This window comes from Danio rerio, chromosome 23, assembly GCF_052040795.2.
Source record: "Danio rerio strain M-AB ecotype USA chromosome 23, GRCz13ab, whole genome shotgun sequence".
NCBI classification, from domain to species: domain Eukaryota; kingdom Metazoa; phylum Chordata; class Actinopteri; order Cypriniformes; family Danionidae; genus Danio; species Danio rerio.
This window is the reverse complement of record NC_141043.1, coordinates 20542357-20562604: the sequence shown is the minus strand read 5'-3', so window position 1 is coordinate 20562604 and position 20248 is coordinate 20542357. Positions and strand designations below refer to the sequence as shown.

The following is a 20248-nucleotide window of genomic DNA, read 5'->3' as shown; positions in this document are numbered from 1 at the left end:
TATATATATATATATATATATATATATATATATATATATATATATATATATATATATATATATATATATATATATATATATATATATATATATATATATATATATATATATGACAAAAACATGCTTTGTCATGTGACATAAGTTTTCTTTCTTAATACATCTCATTTCTCATTTTTATTCTCTGTGTCTGACGTGCGCAGTCTCCCACCTTATTCATCTTTTTTTGTCTAATGAATCTCAGTTCTGAATGCCACTGTGGGTTGGCTATCGTCTAAAGTGCTGTATAGCTCTGAGTGGTCCGTCTCTTTTAGAAGACCTGCTGAAAGCACCTTTGCGCACCATTAGCTAATTAACTGTGTAGTCTTGGAAGTTTTTTCTCTCCACTGCTTTGCCAGGATTTTTGACTGGAATGCTGACTAAACATACTAGACTACAAAAGACTAACAAACACTGTGTTGTCTGTATGAGACAGGTCTCGTACACTAGAACAGTAAATGAAGACATGCAGTCTCCTGCGTGTTTTAGTCCTGTTCAGTGGCCCTTATCAGATTTTTATTTTATCATTACTGTATTAAAATAACACAGAAGTACAGTTAAAACACACACATTATACTCTAAAAATTATCATTTGAGTAAAATATTCACACCTAAATTTAAAAATAAATAACCCAACTTAAACCCAACAGTCATTTTGTTTCTTATTTTACCCAAAATGTGCGTTAGCAAACATTGTAAATGCATTTGGAAGTGGCTCATTCATCATTCCAGAAAGCTGAATAAACTCCACAACAACTGCATCAAATAATCATCTGGAAACTTTCTGATTCAGTCTTACTGTGGTATTTTGACAGGCTTTCTGCTTCTCCTGTCTCTCAGTTTCTGGATGTCATTTGCTGTTTTGCTCTGACATCTGCCCGAAAACCTACTTCAAGTGGGCAGGGAGAACCAGCTTATTTGCATTTAAAAGCACAGACGCAAAACAGCCGCTCTGACTGGCACAAAAATTGACGTTTTCAATTATAAAAGATTCATAGTTTTTTTTCCCTGAAAATTTACAGACAAATCCTGGAGAGACTAATCTTATTTTACATCTTGTTTAAATGGTAAAATAAGGGTCCTTTAATTACTCAGCATTTTATGTTAAGCAACTGATATTTTTTGTCAACTGAAACAAAAGCATTCCACCTATGTTTTAGCATTCCTAATGGTTAGACTTTTAGACAAGACATGTTAGTGACTTTATTTGAGCTGTTCATACTTCAAAAGTTAAAGATTGATGAATACCATAACTGTTCTCACTAGAAACAATATGTTTAAAGATGTCAGTTAAATATTAATTTTATAGACTTGTGTATAATTTTGTGTAGACTCATTGCTGCCTCTTCAGTTTTTTTTGCAGCACAGGCTTATTGGAAATGTGTGCCTTGATGAATCAGCAAAAATGTGTTTTTAACATACATTTGCTTGCACTTTTTAGATAAATCCACCACTACTGGGCAGTGAAAACTATGTTCATGCAGTTCTAGTTTCCACGGCACCAAATTGCCACAAATAAATTTAAATGTGTCTATGATTTGTTATCGGCCATGGTTTGCTTCACCTGGTTATCTCCATATTGACAACAATTTTTCCTGTGGTCAGTTTGCTTGGCGGCTTACCTTGTACGTTGTTGATTTTGACTCTGGTTTTATTGCTTTTGTCTAACTGCCCCTTAACCAAAGTAAAATTGTGGTAAAACTATGCAGCCATGTTGCAATTTTATTTTTACATTTATTTTTTTGAAAAATACAGTTAGGTTTAGAGAATGATTTAGATCATTTAATTACAAGGTGATAAATGCACAACAACGAAAATGATGTATAAATGACAAGAGTTACTGTGCGTTTACACCGACTGTGGCGAGAGCGTCAAAGCGTCATCATAAGTCATTCATTTTCAATGGGAGCTGGTAGCAATAAGTGGCGATGAGCGGCGCAGTGCTTCTCCGTTATGGGCATTGAGTAGAGTTAAAATCATGTCTACTTTATGGTAGTGAGCTATGATGCAGTTCATCTGCAAGCAATCGGAAAATTAAAGTGCACCATATATATTTTTGTGTGTGTGTGTGTGTGTGTGTGTGTGTGTGTGTGTGTGTGTGTGTGTGTGTGTGTGTGTGTGTGTGTGTGTGTGTGTGTGTGTGTATATGTATGTATATAGTTATATATATATATATATATAGTTATTATTATTATTTCTTTAAAAAGCGTTAATATCATTCTAACTATAATGACGGTACAAAACAGTATTGATGCTTGAGAATATTTCAAACATATGGACACATGTTGGGTAAGTGGAGCAAAGTTTGTTTGCAATAAGTCTGGTTTGTTTTTTTGGAGAAATATAGCCTGTGTTGGATGCCATGATTGGGGAGGATCTTTTAACAGGGAAAACCACCACACAATCTCATACAATTCACTTTCAGTCTGATATATGGGGCAGTGCAGTGTGTCACACTATATTTAACACAGAGCTCACTGCCTGTTTTGACCGCATTGCCAGAACGAGTCTTCAGAAGTTTGTTAGACACTCTTTCTGAACCCAAGATGCACAGATCATCTCACTGGATTGAAATGACATGCATACAGTGGTGGAAAGAGTACTGAAAAATCATTCTCGAGTAAAAGTACCATTACTTGCCTACAAATGTAGAGTAAGTAGAGTAAAAGTATCTGTTGTAAATATTACTCAAAGTATGAGCAAAAAGTAGCCCTTTCAAAAGTACTCAAGAGTAGTGAGTATTACACTGTTAAAAGCTTATGCATTTATTGGTAATTTGTGAATGTGTGGAAACATAACATTCTGTAGTGCATTTAGTTAATGCCCAGCAGGCACACAACGTCATAAGACATTAATATTAGGTTTGATTTGGTTTGTGATGTCAGGTGACCAAAATTCAATGTCCGGCCAGCGTCTAAGGAAAATGTTATTTTGATGTCCAATAAAGACGTCAGATGAAGTTGATATTTGGTTGATTTTAGGTTTTTAAAAAATGACCAAAATCCAACGTCGAGCCAACATCTTAAACCAACGTCATATTAACATCAAAAATACTTACATTAATTCATCAGATTTGGCAACCAAAATCCAACATCTGATAGACGTCATAATAGTAACGTCCACACAGCATCAAGCTGTAACATCATTAGATGTTGATGTTTGGTTGATTTTAGGTTGGACGTTGGTCTGACCTTGAGTTCTGACATTAACCCGATTTTCATTTCCAAAAAAAATGCAATGTCTATAACGTTAGGGTACAGCATCGATTTGACGTCATGTTGACATCTTGTGCCTGCTGGGTGTCTCTGGGTAATTGGGTGGAAAATTTTTGGTCATCTTCATGGTCCCTTTTAATTCTCCTAAACAGTTTCCTGCAAATATATATCGCCCATGTCTTGATATAGTTCATAATGATGTGATTTGCCTAGTTGAGTATTTGTAATTAGTTACTTTACACCACTGCATACATATTCCTATAACCTCCAATTCTGTTGGCAAGGAATTGTTAAAAAAATGAAGAGAAACTGTTTTAACCCTGGCAAATAGGTTGTTTTATTTTTGTACATGGCAGAATCACAATATCAACTTCATCATTTTAGTTTCAATTGTTTCTCTGTCTGAAATGGTCTAGTTATGATAAAGATTACATTGGAGTCATATAACAGGCTTACAGATGATAATCTCAGGTGTGATCATCGCTGTGATATTAAAACTCTTATCATAGATGATGTCAGTCTGATGGGAGTTCATCAGAGGTGATTGTTCACCTGATGGGTTCATAAACCACACTTTTCTCTCATTTGTGTTGTTCATTCTTGACAACAACAAAAGTAGATGTTACTGACAGGGAAATTAGGACAATAAGAGAAAATTTCAGAGAAAATGAAAAAGCAGACTGGCAGAAGAAAAGATATCATAGAAAGATTCATTAGTGTGTGTGTGTGTGTGTGTTGTGTGTGTGTTCTGACCTGAAAATGTATACTTCATTTGACACGTTTAATGTAGGTCACTGTTAGCTGTCACAAGGGAGCACACTGTCACCTGCTCCTTAAACATGGTTTCCCAAAATTTGTATTTTTTTTTTTGTCAGCTAAAATGCTTTTGACTAAACTAATTTAACTGAAGTATCTCCAGAAACCTAATTTAATAATTCAGTATCCTTACTCTGATATCAGTTAGTAGTTACAATTATATGTAGATATAATATGTAATAAACTTTTGAGTTTTGTATAAAAATTGGTTCAGTCAATTGTTTTAATGTATGTTTTTGCATGATTGTATTATTATAACCTCAACAACTTACAAAATGTGTCAAATTGTTATTCAAAAATGTGTTTTAGACATACATGGACTATAATTTTTTCTGAACTACTATGATGTGCTCTTTGGTGAAAAAATAAATAAATAGCACAAATACTGTGTTGTTAAAAAATAAACAGAAAGGGGAGCAAAAGCATTGCTAAAAAGAAAATCTTTACACTTGAACACCATGCTTTCACACAAGTCATTCAGACATCATACAAGTCTGTCTAAAATGTGCGGATTGGTGTGATGAAACAAGTTATGGTATGGTTAGATATGGTTAGAATGCCATGATGCAAAGAGGCCAGTGGGCAAATTTGGAAATTTTCGAAGGACGTCCTGGGATTTTTAACGACCTTGGTTTACATCTCATCTGAAAGACAGCACTCAATAATCCCATTACTATACTGAGGCATTAGAACCCACACAGATCGAGGTTGAGCGCCCTCTGCTGGTCTCACTAACACCACTTCCGGCAGCAACCTAGCTTTCTCATGTGGTCTCCCATCAAGGTACTAACTGGGCGCAGCCCTGCTTAGCTTCAGTGGGTGACCATGTAAGAGATGCAGAGAGCTAGCTGCCAGCTATAACTTGATTAGAAATCTTTAATATAAGAATTAGTGTGCCGATCTTTACAACTGCACAGCAAAATATGGGGACCCAAAACAACTCTATGGGTGTTAATTTCAACCCTTTGAAAGTGTCTCATGGGGTCCACTCAAAACAGAGTTAAATCAACACTTTCAAAAGGGTTGGCACATTGACACCAAAGTAAGGGTTAATTTTAACTCTGGGCAGAGTTAAAAAATGTAACTATATTTAACACCGCCTGGTGTAATATATTGTTATTTTATTCAACTCTCTTGAGTGTAAATATGGTAAAAAGATCAAATAGACTGTAAATTACAAAAGAAAAAACATTTTATTTGAAAACATTCACAACTTCAACAATTCATTCAGTTTTTAAAATGCAACAATGTCAAATATGCTTTAAATGTTTTATTAGAACAGACAGTATCAACAAAATATGTATGACCAGTGCTCAAAAAGGCTGTTTCAGTCCTTTGGTCCAAACTTGATGTTTCATCAGAGCAATTTGAAAGTTCAATATAGCGTCACTCATAGTTTTCTTCTGAACGCATAGTTTTCTTCTGAAATTACATTTTAAACAACTTGGCGTGCAAATCTTTCACTTCTGGTGTTTCCTTGGTCCTCCATATCAAACACAGCAGTTTAAATGAAGGTATAAATGCTGTAAACTTGTGTAAAAACAAACTGGAGCTATGAAATTTCATCAAGCATGTCCTGTGAATGAAGTGCTTCCCAGCCACAGGATGACCTTTTTATCCATGACGATGTAGTAGCTGCTGATCGCTCGTCTGGTGGTTCTTGATGCACGGATATAGGGTGATGCTCATCTAAGAACTCTTCAAGACTCCAGCATGACTAAGAAAAATGTTTGAAAACAAATTGCAATCAAATTCTATGATATATTTAAAAGAACATTTCAAGTAAATAAAACATTCAAGAAATCTAAACTCACCTTTTGAAAATCTTCATGATGATCCACAACTTGACTCTCCCAGCTGGTTGAGGTGACAGGATATGGAAAAGTAGAAAAAACACATACATCACTGTTGGATCTCCAAAAACAATTAGGTTAACCACTATGACTAGAACTGGAAAAACAGGCAGCTGTCTGTCCAGAATCCTGAATTTAACACAACACTCGAAGCAAAATTTAGAGGAGCTTAAAATATTTTATATCATTTAGTGATGCTGACTTCCCCAAAATATTGGCCACAGTGTAAAAAATATTCATAAACTTACAGTTTTCTGTAAGCGTGTGCGTGCGTGCGTGTGCGTGTGTGTGTGTGTGTGTGTGTGTGTGTGTGTGTGTGTGTGTGCGTGTTACTTTACCAGATTCAACTTGTTAGGCCCTTTCAGGTCCAGTATTGACGCCACCTTTCCTGGAGTCTAGCAGATGTTTCAGGTGCAAATATAATCTAAAATATTAGGATAAGCAGAAGAGGAAAAGGTGCAAAGCAAAGAGCAAAACATTATTTAAGTAACAGTTCACCCACAATACAAAACTTATCACCTTCATGTCATTTGTTAATCTCTAATGCTCTAATACCCTCTCAGCTTATTGTGAAACAAATACAGAACTTTATCAAACATACCTTCATTATTATCACCACATATGACCAAGAAGGTGTGCTTGGTCATTTCACCAACTCTGGAAATACACCATCCGTCTCTAATCAGCCACCGTCACAGGGTCTTGTGTTATTGTATAGAGAACTGTGGCTGTTAAAAAACAACAAAACATTAGTATCTAACACATATGCATAACCTTCAGATAAAAAAAGAGAAATGAACATCACAAAGCATGCCTCACACTTTTTCAGATATCTTTTGATTCAGATGTTGATTATTGATAATAAATCTACAAATCAAACCTGTATCATCATTAGGCTGCTCAAATATGAATCAGTTAATTAATTTTACAGACAGGTGGCTGTTTACAACGCACTAAATTGTCTTTTATAAAACGGAAATGTTGTGTACAGTACATGCTAAGTTTAGCCTATAGTTTTAAGCACAATATCATGCGGGAGAAAAAGCTTGACTAAGATGTTCCTGACTACAGAACTAGCCTAACTTACTGACGTCAGACATCCCGAGTTGGGAAAAGTCATTTTCAGGGGATACAGAGTTGATTTGCGGGAGGTAGCGGGAGAGATGGGTACCTGAAGAGCAACGGGATGAGTTGCGCGCGACGTACCTGAAGAGCGGTGGGGGTGACTTGCGCGCGACGTACCTGAAGAGCTGGGAGGGATGAGGTGGAGAGGGGTGTGCAAAGTGTTTAATGACCGGGCGGGAGACGCACGATTTCCGGGAGATTATCATTCATTTGCAGGCATCTACTTGGGCATTTGGGAGTCTCTGTGCATTTGCGGGATAACATTAACGTTAGTCCCGCAACTTCCGGGAGACTTCTGTAACGTTAAATGTCTGAGAAAGTGCAAACGCGGTCATTTAAAGACATTAATGTTAACATTCCGACTTTAATGGTTGTCAACACTTAATATAATTCAAGCGTAACAGTTACGTTATCACACGAGTCTATAGACTAACGTTAACGGTATATGGACGGCCACGAATGAACCAGTTTAAAAGGGCCGCGGTGTTTAAAATAACCAAATTAACATGAACGAATAACAAGCAATCAAATGTTTTAGTCAGGAAGCCTTTTACAAGTAAGCATATGTTCATTTACTCACCAGATATGTTTTAGAAACTCTCCAGAGCTCATGGAAACCGTCCTGTGTTGCCGTTAGCATCCGGGCAGAGTAGGTTAGGCGCTCCGGGGATTCCCTCGCTAACTTAGTTTGCTTCGAATTAAAGGAGAAGTGTCGATTTTATTTTACAGATGGGTAACAACGCACAAAATGGCATTAAGCGTAACAGAAATGTGTTGAACATGTACATTTGATGTTTTATGCACTATGTATGCGTGAGCATATAAAAACATTCTTGAAAAGAATTCAATAGTAATGCAGTTAAGCTAACGTTAGATACACAAACGACCATGAATGAACCGCAGAAGTTTAAAATTGTCACTCCATTCTAAAGTTATTAACTTAACAATATGTTTACAACTGTATTTCCTTAAAGAAAGTCAGTAAAATACCAACATTTAGGTAGTTTGACTCACCAGTTGCTGTTCTAAACCTCAGATGGAAAATGGCGTCTGGAAAATTCTTCAGTGACTGGGGCTGCATGAATTCCCGGATGTTGGAAATAACACCACCAAGTATTGAAAAGATAACTCCTTGATTTCGCACTGAATAAAATCAATTCTAACTCTTATTATATTCATTTATCAAAATCTAACTCTTTAACGTCAACACTTTACTCTGAAATGCTTCAACACCGAGAATTTAACTCTGATGAATTTGCTGTGTGCTCCATTGTTACTGTGGCAACATTTTTATGCAACTATTTTAGTTTTGGCATGTTCATTTCTATCTTTTTTTTGCAAGTGTTAATCTAATTTACACCTTTTCATACAAATGACTTTAGATTCATTGGCTATTAATGTATAGGGGTTATTTTTTGCATGCTTCCTTTTTCTATATTTTCACTTCCTAGTAAATGAGTTATATGGCATTGAGATGGATTGCCAATTGCTCCACTGTTGTATATATCCAACATACTTTTCTATTCCAGGTTGATGTGTTCATGTGACTTGTTTTCTTTCACAAATATATAATAATTGGCAAAAAGTGAGTTTTTTGATGTCCCATTCAGTAAGAAATTGCTAGTTGTCTTATAGGGGATAATTTCAGATACAACACACTTTTATAGAAAATAATCATACTTAATGACTATTTTAAAGACCTTGGATGCAGTAAATTACCATTAAGAAGCAACACACTGAAATCATGAACGCTGTTTAGGGTGCTGGCTTGGCTAATCTTACTGTATTTCATGGGAATCATGGGATTCTTGTTGATGTGGTTTCATTTTAGAGCAAATGAAACAAAGCAGTAAAATAGAAATAGAAAATCCTGTTCATTTTTTATTAATACGTTGTTTGGTGTCCTCGACTGTTCGCTCATCACATCACATCTAAACTCATTTGTTTGGTCATCATTTTTCTCTTCTTGCTGGTTTTGTGCTTGTCACCCTGCTTTTTTAACACCACTTGTTTGCTCCTTATGGTTGATGCTTCATAACTTTTGTATACAGTGAATTTCATATTTGCTTCAGTTACCAAATAAAGGTGAAGTGAATAAACTAAATTGGCCATAGTGTACGAGTGTATGTGAGCGCAAGAGTCTATTGGTGTTTCCCAGTACTGGGTTGTGGCTGGAAGGGCATCCGCTGCGTAAAAACATTTGCTGGAATTGTTTGCGGTTCATTCCACTGTGGCAACTCCTGAGAAATAAGGAACTAAGCTGAAGGAAAATTAATGAATTGCATATTATTTAAAGCATTATACAAATTGATATTATTTGATCATTTGTTCATTAGCCTAAAGGCAAGATTTGCATTATGCTATTAACATTACATTAGCTTACTACTAACCTGTGGAAAGGCTGTCATCAAAATCAGGAAACACCTTTTATTTCTGGTTTTGGAGCTTGTGACTACTTTTTCATGAACATCAGTGATCTAAAGATTTGCCTTTATCAGAATGAGACAATAATATGATTCAGGTGTTTACATGAGCTGCTTTTTGAATGTTACATTCATGATTGCCAGTTACATGTTATAGTACATAGATCCATTAACGTCATTGCGTCACCATCCTATAAATGTTTCCTCCGCAGTTTGTGTCTGTGGTCCTTTAAGATGTTAAAAAAATCACTGTTTACGTGGTAGACTCTTGATCAGAGTAGTGTCTTAATCATATTAAAATCAGAGTATTGGTGTCCATGTAAACGTACTCAGATAATGTGTCAGATAATATCACAAGCTGTCAGAGATGGTCCATTCCTCACCTTTAAGGTGATTCCATGAGCCCTCACATTTTATAAGTTTGACTTGTTTCTCTCTTAAAAGCAACTTTTGTAAAATATCTGCTGCATGTTGGTGTCAGAATCCTTGCTTATAAAATATAGCCATACTATAGAATGCTTAGTTTAAGCAAATTAGATGAACGCGATCATGCGTGTTGATGAAGTGAGTCGCTCGCTGCATGCGCTGTTCTGCGCGCTTTGCCTGACATCACTGACATCCGTATCCCTCAAAGCTGCCGCTAATAATTTTGACTTCAACTGATAATCGTTTTAAATAATCGTTATTACAATTATGACCAAAATAATCGTGATTATGATTTTTTTCCAAAATCGAGCAGCCCTAATTGTGATATATTCACATCTCACTCACGCTTAACGCTTCATCTGCGTCTGGTGTGAACACAGCATTAGACTGTTTATTTGATCAGAAATCCTATTAGTAATTTAGTACATTGGTATAGTTCTTATTATCACTATTAAAATAATATTTCTGTGTTATATCTAGGGATGGGTACCGAAACTTTGTACTTTATCGGTATCGGTGCTACATTATAAAAGGCCGAAGTATCTATAAGCTCTGAGGTTAACAGTTCTGCTATTGGCACTGGAGAATTATTGCTGAATAAACATTACTTACAGTTCATCTGCACAGTTGGCAATCTCGCATGAGAAATGTATAAACGCCTTTACAGTTCTCAACTGTGCCCAAGCATTCAGCGGAGGTTCACGTTAAGCGGACACATAGCTTGCAATACTGACTCGCGCACGCACAGTTCGCAAGCTTGCGAAGGAAATACAACCTGTTTGATTCACTAAGTGGAGAGTGAAAATGTCCATTGCAACAAACGCAACAAATGTTTTCTTGTATAAATGGAAACGCAAGCAATCCGGCTAAGTGACAGTATCTTTCAAAAGTCCATTAACTGCAATAAAAAGTAATGAAAAGTTTTGGCTGCCTAGCTAACAATAATATTACATCATCCACATCGTTATGCCTGCTGTCAATCACCTAAATTAGTATAATATTAGTAGTTAAATAAACACACACATTCGGTTACAATGAAAACAGTTTTTTTCCCTGCAGTAGCCTAAATAACTCTTAAATCTTAAAATGCTTTTACATATGTTTACATCACCTATGAATAGCCTAATAATAAACTATATTTATTAGGAAATTATAAAAACAAAGCTACTTATTTTTTACATTGCAAGATGCTCCAAAACTATATTAAAACACAGTTAACTCATTTATGTGAATGCGTTAATGAAAAACATAAACATTATCTCATTTAATTGCATTTTGCAACTCAAAAGGTATTTTCAACTGCAGTGAGCACAATAAACCAAGAAAGGCCAGAGAAGTCAAACATGTTGATTTTTCTTCAGAAAAATGTTTAAAGTTATTTTCCCTCAAATCATTGTACATTCTTTTACAGGAAAACAAATTATTTATTTGTTTTACAATTATTGGTTTTGTTTATTTTAATATTAAAAACGTAATGATAAAATAAAGTGTTGTTAGTTCTGTTCAATTTGTTTTGTTTTGTTTTCATTAAAAAAGTACAGATAAGTAAAAAAAGTACCAAAAGAGAACCGTTAAAGTACAGAATTGATAAGTGGTATTTATAAAAGTAGTAATCCCGTTAAAACCTTTATGATACCCATCCCTAGTCAAATCATTTTTTTTATTGTTAGTAAAATTGTAAACATAATGTAAAGTAAATCACATTTTTTGATTGAATGAATTGGTCTTTGATTACGTTTTTATTTGACAACGTAGTAGGAAGAAATGTTTCTTTACCATCAAATCATCATCATATTAGAATATTTCTGAAGAATCACACCACACTGAAGACTGGAGCTGAGGCTGAAAATTCAGCTTCGAATCACATTGTAAATGGAAATAATGTTTCACAATATTGCTGTTTCTTTTTTAAATTTTGTTTTTGTTCAAAATAGTTTAGCCTAGGTGAAGTCTTCTTTCAAAAATACCATAATATTTCCAAAGTTTTGGCTAATAATTAAAGTAATGATTTTTTACTTTAAATAATTACGAATGAATGTTGCTTGGCAGCTAGTTTAAATGTCTAAATTTGTTAGGTTTGTATAAGGAAAAAATGTAAATGACACTTTTTAAAATTGATTATGGTTGATGTTCTGTCAAATGAAAGTTGATATTTTAATATACGTCAGCCCTGTTTCTCTATAGTGTTTTCCAGCCATTGCGTGTTTATTCATTACGTACAGTCTCTCATCAAACATGCTCTGCTTGCTCCTGCTATTCCATCCATCAGCAAACAGGCGTATTAAAACACACAATACCGGCCTCATCTGTTCACCTGCTCACACAGACAGAGAAAAGAGGATGCAAACATTGTAATGTGGGAGGATGATCAATGACAAACACAGGGACCAGACACAGAATTGATTGAAAGAAAGCAAGACTTGGACACTGTGATGGCCATTAAGAGACTTTAGCAGCCGTCTGTAGTCCACAGGTCGAGTATGGCCACTAAAGATTTAGCCAGACCATATGGCGGTGCAGAGACGTGGAGGGGGGAGGGAGAGGTGGATGTAGTGTTTTGGTGGAGCTGCATTGCGGAGATCTGCTTCATGTTGAAAACTCTGTTAGTAATCGCAGCTAATGAACCGCTGAAGCAGGAGAGCCATCTGCTAGTAGTCCAGATACGCACACACACACACACACACACATTCCTGACACATCATATGAAGTAAATATTGTTGTGACATATCAGGTATGAATTTAGGCAAGAGATGTTCAAATAGATTTCTCTATTGTGTTGCAGATGTGTTTACTTTCCTGTGTTAAACAAAACCACTGTCATGCATGGTGCCAAAGTGTGTTGTAGGTTAATTTCAGGGTGTTGTTGTGGTTGATCTGGTGTTTCCTTGTTTTTGCATCGTTCTGTTGAGGCTTGTGTATAATATAATCAAAGCCAAACAAGACTTCATTAGTCAACAAGAGGAAGATGTATTATACTGTTAGATTAATCCTGTGATTTTAAGCATAATAGAACAGGACCTTTTAAAGAAAAAAAGACTTGGATATTATTTTCTGCTGGATACCTGATTATATGGGATTCTTTGGAAATAAACTTGCAGATAAAGCAGCTAAAGAAGCCCCAGTTGGAGATAAGGGAATGTACAATTCCTGTATCTGAAGTTAAACCTGTTTTAAATCTGTATATTAATGAGAAATGGCAAATGGAATTGGATAAATGTAGAAACAACAAATTGTATTAATCCATTTGTGAATGAAAGACATAGCTACCATTTTGAAAATAGACATGATCAGGTCGTACGTATGAGATGTAGAATCGGACATTTAAGACTGAGGGGCTGTTCACACTTTCCGTTCCAAAAACGTAAGGCCCAGCAGGAGGTTAAAACAAGAGGCACATAAGCAGCATGCAAAACGCTCACGGCCATTAGTAAATCATTAAAAAAAAGTGCGTTTGATGAAGGGTTGTGTATCGTTTGGGTTTTTTTCGATACCGGTGCCAAATACTTTTAAAACGATACCGGTGCCAAAACGGTGCCTGAATCGATACTTTTTAGCCACAAAATGATGGTGGATACCTCTACAAAAATATTTTATTTGACAAAATATTTTAAAAAATCATTTTAATAGAACAATATAATTACAGTTTAAAGTAAACATCAATTGATATTGTATTACATTAATACATTTCCTTTGATCATTTGTTGGTTAGCATGAATTTAAGATTTGCATTATGAAATTACATTAGCTTACAATTAACCTGTGGGGGGTGGGCAGAGGCCACGCACTTTTAGGAGCACATTTTAACATATATATCACAAAATACTTCACATTATTGGAAGTCATTTGTTTTCATGAATCACTCTGCAGTCTTCATAAACAAGATAATTAAATAACTTAAACTCAAAATAGTCTTCCTTGTTTATTTATTTGACAAGTTATTTTATACTGGTGTAGGAGAACACATTTCTAACATTCAAGTACATCAAGGCACATTGCTGCACCTGTAAACTTTAACAGGCCTACAGTTGAAGTCAATTTATTTTGCCCTCCCATTCATTTACAATAATGTTTCTGAAAATTTTTACACTGTTTCCTAAAAAATAATTATTCTGCAGTCATAATAAGTCATATTTCTTATTGTTTATTTCGTGCATTGATAATGACCAAAACACATTGAATGACAGTAAAAAGTAGCAATTTTACCCAATAAATGCGTTAATAATATCAACTGATTTATAGTCATTCAAATTAACTTAAAACGATTAAAAACTGCAGCAAACATATGTTTAGGCCCGAACTACAAAACCAAATGTAAAACAATTGTAGTATCAGTTTTTGTTTAAGTTGCACGCTAGTGTTGCAGGAGAGGGGAGTGGTCGCTTTAAGACTTGTTATCCGCTTGTTAAGTGTGATGTCACGCAGAGCGGCTTCCGGGTCCAAGCGCTCTATTCAACTGAATGGGGAGACTCATGAAATGGTAGTAATAAACGTTTACAAAGCGATTTAATGCTTTTGAAAATCACGATCGCAGTATATATATCCATGCCTAATATCCGATGGCCAGAAAGTGATACATTTTTTTATAAATTGTTAAATTTTGGGTATTTGTTATGCAGCAAGCCCAGGGATTGTTGTGTACACTATAATTTTATACAAAATTAACTTTAATATGTGATAGGAATAAAACGTGATCATAAACGAATGATTTCTCCACTCAAATGAATGGCGGCTTGGACCCAGAAACAGTATTACAACGTCACAAACACGTGACCACTTAAAAAGCGGATTAACGGTAGTTGTAGTCCATAGCGAAGTGTATTGTGGGTAGTGTAGTTCGACACGCATGCTGGATTATGTGAGCTCGCTGTGTGCTGTGCAGCTGAAGCTGGGGAAAAAATTTTCCTCGGCTTTGTTTTATGTTCACTCAAGTTATTCCACCCGAGAGCTGTTCATAACTAGATAGAATAGACATAGAGATAGAAATAGAGATAGATTGATCTCTGCAGCAGCAGCTGGTGTGAAAGGCAAACGCCTGCGTGCAGCTTCTGCTCTCTATACCCGCTACTCACGCACTGCTTTCGCTTGCAGTCTGAAACAGGCGTCAAAGGCAAAAGCCTGCGTGCTGCTTCTGCTCTACATACGCGCTGCGCACTCTCTGCTCATGCACTGGTTTCGCTTGCAGTGTGAAACAGGCGTAACGACCTTGCCGCAGCACCTAAATTAGGCACCGAAATTCATACGCTGATTTAATACCGGTACGTACCGGTTACCTAGGGACCGGTGCTATAATGGCACCGGGTTTCGGTACCCAACCCTAGTTCGATTTGACCACCCCCTATTAAAATTTATTGAAAGAGGGAAAAAAAACTCTTTGCGATTTGTGTACAACTATTTTGACGATTAAAATTTTTTTATAGAACGTGTATTTTTAAATGATATTAGAGAACGTTTTTATTCAGGAAATGTTTTAAGAGAAATTTTTAAAAATCTTCTGGAGGATTTTTAGAATATTTATCTTTCAAACTAAGAAACTGTGGACTCTATTTTGACGATCCATGCGCAAAGTCTAAAGCGCAGTGCACAAAAGCATTAAGTGCTTGTCTGAATCCACTTTTGGTATTTTATGGATGGAAAAATCCACTTTGCGCCTTGGCGCATGGTGTAACAGGGTTAAGCTTATTCTCTTCATGAGTTATAGGGTTGTTTTGAGAATAAACCAATCAGATTCTCATCTCCCATTCCCTTTAAGAGTCAGTTGCGTCGTGCCATAGCGCATTTGCTATTTACATGACAGACTTCGTTAGTGGAAAAACTGAACACTTCACTAGTAAAAAAAAAAAACTGTTAAACAGCATCTATAGGTGAGAATGAGAGATGAGCCTCCTCATTATTTACTTTCACTTTCACTCTCGTGGATAGGGAAATGTGTTGTACGCAAAGACATCCTTTAGCCTATAAATAATTCATTTTGTTTGTTAAGCACAAAGATTTGTTTAAAAACTATTTCTGTTTTCTTTCCAGCAAACTAATAAATAAACAGTAATAACGAAATGTGTTTAAACAACTGAGTTAAATTCAAACACGCATGCTATGCCTCATATGGTCTAAAACCTGACAGGTGCACAAGTCTAAGCTCGTTTTTAATAAAACAAATTTAAATATGCATATAATATTAATACTGCTAATAATAATAACATTATACAGACGCAAATTGTTATGAATAAACTAGGCATGCACAATATATCGGCGGCCATATCGTTATCGGCCGATAAATGCTATTTTTAAGATCGATTCGATATCTAAATTAGGCCGATATCTTTAAGCTGATAGATTATGTATTGTACAGAACTGCCTGCCTAGTGCACGGGTGGGTGGAACTTGTTTAGACTTGTCCAGTGCACTATAATGGAGCCCTCCTCACATTGTTTATTCCTTCAAAGTCTGTCTGTTCTTCATGTGGTATTGCTGTGTGTTAATAACTCAGAAAGTAACCTTATTCCTTATCATTGTACATATGTTTTATAAAGTGACATTGTGTACTTTGCTTTAAAGGGCACCTAGGTAACCCCTTTTTGTTCAGATTTATTATGAATCTTTTGTGTCTCCAGAATGTGTCCGTAAAGTTTAAGCTTAAATCACCCATCATATTTTTTTATTATACTTTTTATAAGATTCTATTTTATACATTTTTGCACTGGGTGGGGGTTTTGCTGTAGTGCACCTTTAAGGCCGCTGATATGGCATTAAAACATAAACAAGCAAATAAATAAATAGATAAATGCTTTTATAGTAAATAACTTGAAATGGCATAAATAGCATTAAATAGATGTTTAAACTTCTATTTAACAGATTACTAGATCAAAACAAAAGCTTTCCATACAAATATTGAAAAGCACAGCTGTTTTTACCATTGATGATGATGATAATAAGAATTGTTTTCGACCGGTAAGTCAGCATATTATTAGAATTCTCAAGGAGCTTTTAAATCTGAATACTGGATTAATGATATCACATGTAAAAATTCCACATTTTAGTCACAGAAATTTAATACAAGTGATTTATTTTTAATGTAATGGTATTTTTAATTACTGCTGTTTTATTGAATTTCTGTCAAAAACCTGGAGCTTTTAGCGTGGTGCTGCTTTAAAAAGAAAACTATATTTACACCAAACTTTTGAATGAATGTGGACTTGCATAACATGTGTTAGTAGTATTTGAAAAGTCAAAGAGATAAAATGTACTGTATTATTACACAATTATGATATGATTGTTGATTATTATAAAAATGCCCTTAGATATGGCTTTGGTCCCCTCTTCGTGGTGTCATTTTATATTATTTATTTTTTTAATGTTTCAAAGTTTCTTCTTATCTTAATTTTTTGAGTTTATTTTCTATATATCTTCTGCCAGTTTTATTGTCTGCGCAAATCTGTTGCCAAAATTCTTTAATTTATGTAAACATTATTTGTTAAGCTTAAGTTTAATGTTACTTAAAAAAATTGAGACATGATAATTAATATTAAAAGGCACCGCTAATGATGCAAACAAAATAGTCAAAGGCTTAGATGCTAGCTGTGACATCATTCATAGCAAAACTCTCTCTGCGTATCACACCTAGAAATTACGAGAGCGTCCCAATTTAAGTGCATGGGGTTTGAGAAGGGACCGAAATAACCTTACACTTATTCAGACGCATCACTAATGCTAATCTGCTAATGCTCACTGATGAGCTGCACGATTAGCTAGAAATGGAGGCAAAACTGTCACTCCACTGCACAGGAAGCTCATTGGATGACCCAAAGCCATTATTTAAAGTCATTGTGTTTGTGTGTGTTTGCAAATGATTGATTATTTTACTAACCTTATCCTCTTGTGACTGTAAAATGTCTTGTCCTGGCAGCCATTTTGTATGAAGGTGTCTTAACCTGAATTACTCTGGGTTAATAGGTTAATGGACTTTGCTGTATACAGGAGGACATAACTTCTGATCCTGCCTGTGAGGAAAACATGCCTCTCGCTACTGCATGTTTTCCCAAACTATGCATGTTTTCCCACCTATACGGAAATTAACACTTTTGTCCATAAAGCAATTAGGCCCCAGGCTAATTCTTAGAAGACATTCATTTTATAGCCAAACACTATACACTAATACATACACTAATATATATATATATATATATATATATATATATATATATATATATATATATATATATATATATATATATTTAGATATATATTTATATATATATATATATATATATATATATATATATATATATATATATATATATATATATATATATATATATATATATATATATATATATATATATTTAGATATAGTCAATCAGATATAGTTATTGTAAAGTTAAATTTGCAGTATTTGTATTATGACTGTGTAGGATTTTGTCCAATCACAAATGTTGCATTTTAAATGAAATGCATTGCAGGTTTCTGAATAATACCCAGCAGTGTGTTTTTTACAAAGTGGAGCTCATGATATGATGTTAAAGTGTCTCAGAGCATCTTGTTTTATGTACAGTACATGTGTAAATAAACATTGCCACACGTTAATCACTTATTATTTCAGATGTGAAGTCAGATTACTGTTACTGTAAACTTTGTCTACTTTTGTGGTGGTTTGTTCTGCAGAGTAATGTTGAATTCAGACTGCTTGGTTTTAGCCCTGATTTTAGCCCTGACAGGTTTTGAGAAATTTGCAACAAATGCCTGAAATCACAGGCATATCGGTGCTTGATCACGCGAGTAACAATCACACAATGTGAACTATCAAAGACGTGATCTGAAAGAATCACGATTCAAATCATGCTGTGTGATATGTGTTCTGGATGAAAATAACATCGGTGATTGATTGCCCTCAGCCAATGAGAGAGCAGCATCTACTAGTGTGAGTATCTGCAGGCCAGCGGGGGGTTGAGGGGAAGGTAAAGTGCTAATTTTCAGTTTCGTTGGACCCAAGAAATGGAGAAAAAAACGATTAGAAATTTGGCAGGAGCACTCGTGTCGTGAGCAATAACACACAAAAAAAAGTTGAGGAGAAATTTCTAATTCTATCCTATTAAAGGCTTCTTTTTCATAATGTAGTTAATAACAAACAATATACTAAGTGTTTTTGGTTGTTAGACGTAGTTTGGACAGAGCTATTCTTTCTATTGTAAAGTCATGCAGACAGTTTGTAACCCCCTGTTGCCAATCCATCTTGCAGTGTAAATAAAGCAGCAACAAAACGCTAGCCCAGATGCAATTACTTTTTTCCAATCATGCTGTCTGAACTCAGCATGCTAGATTTACCACACATATATCATACCACACCCTTAAGACAAACATTAAACAGCATTAATTGTACTTAAAAACAGCATCTACCTCTTTCCATTAAAATTCAAATCAATCACACAAGGAACAAATGAAAGTTTGCCAATCATAGGACATGCAACTTGTCGACTTAGATGGCAAGTCAAATAGGAAATCAGCTGAAATCTGGGCACCACATGCATGCTGTTGTACTACAGTATAATTAGGATTGGGCTAATTCTTTTAAGCAAATGAAAGCAAAAAAAGGCACTTCTATATTTTTTCTGAATTCTCTGCACAACTCTGTGTGAGTTGACACCCTATTAGCAACAATTAATTATAATGATTTTAACCAAGTATATAAAGTTTCATAAATCATAAAGTTTCACAAGCCTCGTCTTCATTTTCCATTCACTGTCATCACTCCAAATTTTAAGAGACTTCTTTTATAGTAATAAGCCTTTTTTGTAGTTCCTAGAGCTATTGCCAGATTGCTAACTTTTTGGATTGAAATCAGAGATTCTTGGGTATATTTCTAATTTTAGGAACATCATTTGGGGGAACTAAGTTAGCGCCTACCTTAGAGCTAATCCAGAATGAAAGGAATTAAAGAAATGTAAGTGTACTCTAGTGCCGAGTTCAGACTGCATGTTTTTCAGAGTAGTCATGTCACGGATGTTTTCAAACTGCATGACTGTCTGGGTTAGCGTTCTGTCGATGCTTTCTTTACACTGTAGCATGAATCGGCGACAGGAGAGTTTACACAGCATGACTTTACAATAGAAATAATCACAGACAACTTTGTCCAGAATACGTCTCTCAACCAAACAAACGCGAGAAGTGACATGGAAACAACGCATGGTCACATCTTTCGGAATTAACTACATAATGGAAAAAGAAGGCTTTAGCTTTAGAAAGTTGTGTTGCTCATCTGGCTTTTGAAGATAATTTACAATCTCTTATTGTGATATTGGTCAGATGACACGTCAAACAGACACGGGTGCTCCTGCCAAATTTACAGAAGTTTTTTAGTCATTTT

The 20248-nt window shown here is 35.1% G+C and overlaps 1 protein-coding gene and 1 long non-coding RNA gene across 3 annotated transcripts in view; one reads left to right on the top strand and one right to left on the bottom strand.

Annotated features, from left to right (window-relative positions):
- Positions 1–20248, top strand: part of dnajc5ab (DnaJ (Hsp40) homolog, subfamily C, member 5ab) — a 36668-nt gene that overhangs the window by 3519 nt on the left and 12901 nt on the right. The gene's annotated exons all lie outside the window — the stretch shown is intronic.
- Positions 5242–8309, bottom strand: LOC137489109 (uncharacterized). The gene is made up of 6 exons (XR_015523377.1): positions 8060–8309; positions 7626–7736; positions 6522–6648; positions 6259–6344; positions 5882–5924; positions 5242–5784 (listed from the first exon to the last, which is right to left on the bottom strand). It is a non-coding gene; the product is annotated as an uncharacterized LOC137489109 (long non-coding RNA).